Source organism: Brachypodium distachyon, chromosome 1, assembly GCF_000005505.3.
Source record: "Brachypodium distachyon strain Bd21 chromosome 1, Brachypodium_distachyon_v3.0, whole genome shotgun sequence".
NCBI classification, from domain to species: Eukaryota; Viridiplantae; Streptophyta; class Magnoliopsida; order Poales; family Poaceae; genus Brachypodium; species Brachypodium distachyon.
The window spans coordinates 23,031,775-23,037,570 of NC_016131.3; the positions used below are offsets into that span (position 1 = coordinate 23,031,775).

General features: G+C 42.4%; 1 long non-coding RNA gene across 1 annotated transcript; it reads left to right on the forward strand.

Moving 5' to 3' along the window:
• Window positions 1-962: 962 nt before the first annotated feature.
• On the forward strand, window positions 963-4,636 carry LOC106866258. The gene is made up of 2 exons (XR_002966519.1): window positions 963-1,852; window positions 4,580-4,636. It is a non-coding gene; the product is annotated as an uncharacterized LOC106866258 (long non-coding RNA).
• The last annotated feature ends 1,160 nt before the right edge of the window (window positions 4,637-5,796 follow it).

The following is a 5,796-nucleotide window of genomic DNA, read 5'->3' on the forward strand; positions in this document are numbered from 1 at the left end:
CATCCAACTGCGTCTGGGAGGCCTACCATGGTACCTTCCCTCGGGAACGGGGAGCACTACAAGAATTTACCTGAATTATGACGTTCTGAAACCGTCATAATGAGCTAAAAATCCGTCATCTAAAATATTTTATGACAGTCCTACTAAACGTCTTTGACCCGTGCTCATAGATGGTCGATCATGACAGAACGTACCAGCCGTCACCAAGTTGGCGATCTAGGCCGTCTCGATCCTTAGCAGGCCTTGGCTCCGCCCAGCCCATTAAGGCCGGTCAAACCGTCACTGATATGATGACATCAGCATTGTCAGATGTGAATCTAACGTTTAACACGTGCGTTGACTGGCAACTACACGAGGCTTGCCCCAACGACGATACGTGACTGATGTATGGACCTGTCAGAGGACGACGCATGTCATCTTCTGATAGGTTCACGGTCGGGTTTTCATAGGTTCACGTGTCGACGTTACCGAGCTAAACGTGTGGGGATCATGCCGTGACACATGTCACCACCTCATTGGAACACGTGTCTTTTTTCCTACGCGAACACGTGTCGGCCTCCTGACGGGACGCGTCGGCATTCGGTCCGCACGTCAGCTTCTTATTCGGCCACGTGTCCTCCTCCTATAGAGACAGGTGTCTCTCGAGGCCCAAGAATTTGGCAGGCCCGTTAAGGCTACTCAGTGTAACAGACTGAGTTTTGGATTTTTCAAAAACTTTTTCATAAAAATAAGTACCGAAATTTCTTTGAATTAATCCAAACTTAATTGGAAACTTCTTAAAAGGTTTGATTTTAAATTAATTTAACATCGACTAGAATTTAAATTTGAGTTTTACTTGCCCTTTGTTTTGTTTATATTTTATTTGAGTCAACATTTTTTTGAACCTGCAACCTTGAATTTTCTCGAAACTCCTGGAGCTTTTGCATTTTATTTTTGGACATTTCCCTTTTCTTGGGCTGAAGCCCGGTTTCTCCCGTCGGCCAAGCCTGCCTCTTTATTTGCTCTATGGGCCGCAGCTCATCGTCTTTTTTTTTCTATTTTTCTCTCCTTCTCGCTTGGGCTAGTCTCTCCTTTGGCCCATCTTCTCCCCAGCGCCCCAGCCCAGCCTCGCACGAGAGCCCTTCGTCTTCCTCCTCTCTGCTCGCTCAGAACAGAGGCACGCACAAGCTGCACGCCGCCGCCTTGGCTTCCCCTTCGATGCTCTTGGTCCCGACCGTTAATCTACAAACCGAAACCACCAAAATAATCTCCATCATCTCACGAACCGATTCAGGCTTTTAATCTTCAGTTTCGTGTCTTCAATTCTCCATTGAAACGGACGCCCCGGATGCCGGCTGTTGGCATTCGTTTTCCCGATCTCCCACCACAGCCCGCAAATCATTATCCCGAGCGTGTCTCGTTGAGCCTCTTCCTCTCCCCCTTCGTTTCCTTGTCCAGAGTTTCGCCTAAGAACCATTGTAGAGCCCGTGCCATCATCATCTTGAACCATTGTAGAGCCCGTGCCATCATCATCTTCCCCGCTGGCCGCCGTCGCCATTCTCGAAGGTGAGCTCGCAAGGTATCTCCGTTCTGCAATTCCTCGCATTTGGGAACTCACGTAATCTCCTTCTATCTTTCCCATGTATCCGATGCTTTTGGCCTCGTCATCCCTAATCCATGCCGCCACAGCACCACGGTTGACGGATTCCGGCGAAACCGACCACTGAAGGCCGCGTCCTCGCGCCAGTAGAATCTGCACGTCATCCTGGATCCAACGCCCCAAGCTGCAGCCCGGCAGGACGACTACGCGGGACGAATTTGGTTCACCTTCGTCAACTTCTGCCGTCCACGCCGAACGATTCCGTCATCTTCGGTGAGTCTTGTCCAAATCCCTTTTTTACGCATAGACTCGTATATCTTTCTAATTCCCCTAGACATGACCTCCTGTTCAATTATTTGTTTTGGCCACGTGTTCTCAAATCCATGTCGATCCTGATCGACACGGTCATGCCATACACATTGTTGCTGTAAAATCCATTCGTGTCACTCAATTATATTCATCTCCAATAGCGTAGAATAGGAGACGGATTCTCCATCCGATGACCGGAGCTCCGACAACTTCAATGCCATCTTGTTTATGACCAATATTGCCATGCTCTTCCATGTTCAGTCCATAATCTGAGCTCAACCCCAACTTAAGAAAATTTCCTTTTGACCTTAGTGACCCCCGTTGGTGGAATCGGATTCGCAATCCGATGGGTAGAATTTAAACTATATATAAACCGATGCTATTCGGGTCAAATTCGTATAGAATTTGAATTGGCTTTAATACTTCTTGTGCATGTCCTGTTCTTGTAGTTCATATACATGCATAGGAGTTGTATATCAAGTTTGTATAATTGTCTCACATGCTTAGCCATTTATTAGATTTGTAAAGTAGCATGTATTTCTTGTTTCATTTGTTTATTCATGGCTATGCATGCCTGCTTTGAGTTACTATTATGTTTCATGTTATTTGTAACATACATCGTGTGTGCTGCGTGTATGGTTATAACGCACACGGTGTATGCAGGATTTGGAGTTTGTTTCATGCTTTATTAAGTTGTCACATGATGGTGTGTAAGCAATTTCCCTTGTCAAGGAATTGGGAGCTATATCACCCCGCACGGTCTATGACTGTGATTGCTTTGGGTTGACGCTCTGCTTGACTTGTGGAAATAGTGAGCTATATCACCCCGCACAGTCCATGACTATGATCGCTTTGGGTTGATGCTCCAAGCTCTCCAGGACCATATCACCCGCACAGTTCTCACGCTGTGATCGCTTTGGGTTGAAGTCCTGGCTTATCGTCAGTCACTTCTTAGTACTTGTATGAGACAAATTCCAGGTCCGATAGGTATGCTAGCATGTCCTTGCTTGATGTTATTGATCAATCACATGGTTTGATTCTCTTTGGTTTATGTCATGCTCATATGATGATTATATAGTTTATAGAGTACTTTATGCATGTGGTAGTATATTTGTTAGCTACATGAATCATGCTTTATTGTTATTACCTTGCCCTGGTTTGTACTTGTGTGCTTACAATACAATAGTATGTTGCTTTGGAGTTTCACATAATCATTGCTTGTATTACAAAGAGTTAGCTTATACTCCCTCCATTTCATAAAGGTTGGCGTATTTTGTTTCGTTAAGACAAGTCTTTGACCAATGAAAACTCTATTGATATGTGTTTTTTCATACATAAAATTTATATCAATGGATTCGTCTTTAAAAGTTCTTGCTAATGATCATGGTTTCGTATCATATAACTTACATATTAATAGAGTAATTCTTGGTCAAAAACTTGTCTTAACGAAACAAAATACGCCAACCTTTGTGAAATGGAGGGAGTATGATTGCAATGCACTTTGTTATAATTTAGTTCTTATAGTTGTTCCAATACTCGATGAATGTTTTACTAGAACTTTAGTACTGTTCATGCCATGCTTAGTTGAAGTGCATTTGTGTTGCTTGGAACATGTGTTGTTTTATTATTTTATACTTGGCTCTTGTTAGCTAGACTTACATATGTGTATTAGTACTTTAATCTAGTAAATTTGCCATGTTGTATTGTCCTTTTCTTCCTATGGTTTGTTCCGTTTATGATGTTCATATTGTAATGCTTTGTGTGCTAGAATAAGCTGGTTATCTCTTGTTAATGCATCTATAGTACCATATGCTTGCTTGGTCATGCATGTATTTTATTACATTGACATGCTTGTATTCTTAATGTGTGTTTCATGTGTAACATATACTTGCTAGCTTCCTAGTTTATGTTTATAACAACTTTATGCAAATCAAGTCTTGATTGCTTTCCATGTTGCACTTCATAACATGTCTTGATTGCTCTATCTGAAGGTTCACCACTAGGATGTATGTAAGAGTTGCTAGATGCTTAGTTTACTATCCTTCTGTGATATATGCTTCCTAGGACATTGATATTACGATGCTCATGTCACTAATTCATGTGCTTGCTTCCCCATTATACAGTTGTGTACGACATGCTTTGATAGTCTCCTATCAGTTAGTGTTTGCATGACAGATGTTTATCCATTGTTAGCATGTTATGTGTTCAATCATTTGTTTTGATCTAGAACTATAAATCCATGTGTAGCTTTATTTGCATAGAGATCTAGCTTAGCTTTTGTGCTAATCTTATCCTTGTTGTTGCATACTAGATACATGCTTCTTGCTTCTATGATCACTAGTATGATAGGAGTTGTTTCATGTTGCAAATTAACATGATAAGGTGTATTGCTTTGCCTTAGCGTGTCTTTATATATGCTTGACTTATTTGGTTAGTAGTAGTATAGCTTTGGGTGTAGTATTATTATTCCTGTAAAAAGGGGTATGACCACTCAAGCTATATCTTAGTCAGGTCTATATAGTTTGCTTTGTTAGAATCAATCTCAGTGTCCTATCCAATCAAAGTTCCTATCTTTTCCAAGATATTCCATACCTATTCTTAGTCGCTTTGTCTATTCATTCTCCTATTTGCATTTCATTTGGCTGTATTGTATTTGTATTTATTTTGTTTGTTCTGGTGACCGATGAGTAGAGAGGACGAGGTGGAACAGGGACAACAAGCTGAAGACAAAGAATTCATCAATGAAGGCATGCGCCCCCCCCCCCCCTCTTTGATCATATTTATCCTATGTTTTTAAATGGGCATTAGTTATTTATTTATTGTTTTATAAACATGCATGCTATTTTATTCTTGTAGCTTGTGTATCGATTGACACTTTGCCATGATCTACTTGTCGCCATTCCTTTGATACCTGGAGTAGTTTTATATAGTATTCTTGTAGAGTAGAAATGCCTAGCCATGCTCATTTTATTCATTAGTAATCTTTCAATTGCCTCTTCGGGGGTTTCTAAGTGATCTTCGGATCGATGATATCATTGTTGAAAGTTGTTGAGCTTGCTGAGCTGGGATCAGTCCCTCTTCTTGGAATCTTCTTCTACTTGCACAACCTACTCTAGGTGCACTTACCATACAACTGGTGCGGGCAACAGCTGGATCATTGGTTGAAGGAGCAATTGCTAGCCTGTGTGGGAGCAATTTGCCGCCCGTAGCGAATGAGGCCTAATAAGTCTCGAATCTGAAGATTGTGACAACAGTGCGACCCCATGCTATATTGGCTCTGGCTTGGTCAAGTAAGCTAGCCAGCCTTAGGTGCCGATGATGCCGTACCGCAAATGGGGTGTCGCCTGAGATGTGAGAACCCTCGGCACAGATGGGGGGACCGGAGATGGGGACGTACTCTCACTCCGTGTGTCACATCTTTGGGGGAGGAAGCTAAAAGACCTCGTCACGGTCTCGCTGTCAGTACATCGATACTTGTGCATTTACCAGTGTCAGCTGGTTAGGCGCAAGGCGAGATCGTGTCATGTGGGTACAACGTACAACCTCTAAAGAGTGTAAAACTATTCGAATAACCGTGTCCACGGTCATGGACGACACATGAATCTTTCTTGACAAACGGAACATGTCTTCTTTCCCTTCGTATCTCTCTCTCTCTATGGCTTCTTGCTGGAATTGAGGATTTGGGTGAGTGGTCGAGGACCCTCACGTTCTTGGATAATGCTTTTGTGATAAACTTGTTTTTATCAAAACCGCCTTCATCAAAAGTATGGTAGTATTTCAAACAAAACTTCTTTTTCGCAAAAGAACCATATAGCCTTCCTTTGAAGCCACATGTAGTTATCAGAGTTCCCAGAGGGGGCACACTGAGTACGTAATGTACACATCGCATTGCTTTTGTTGATGTACAG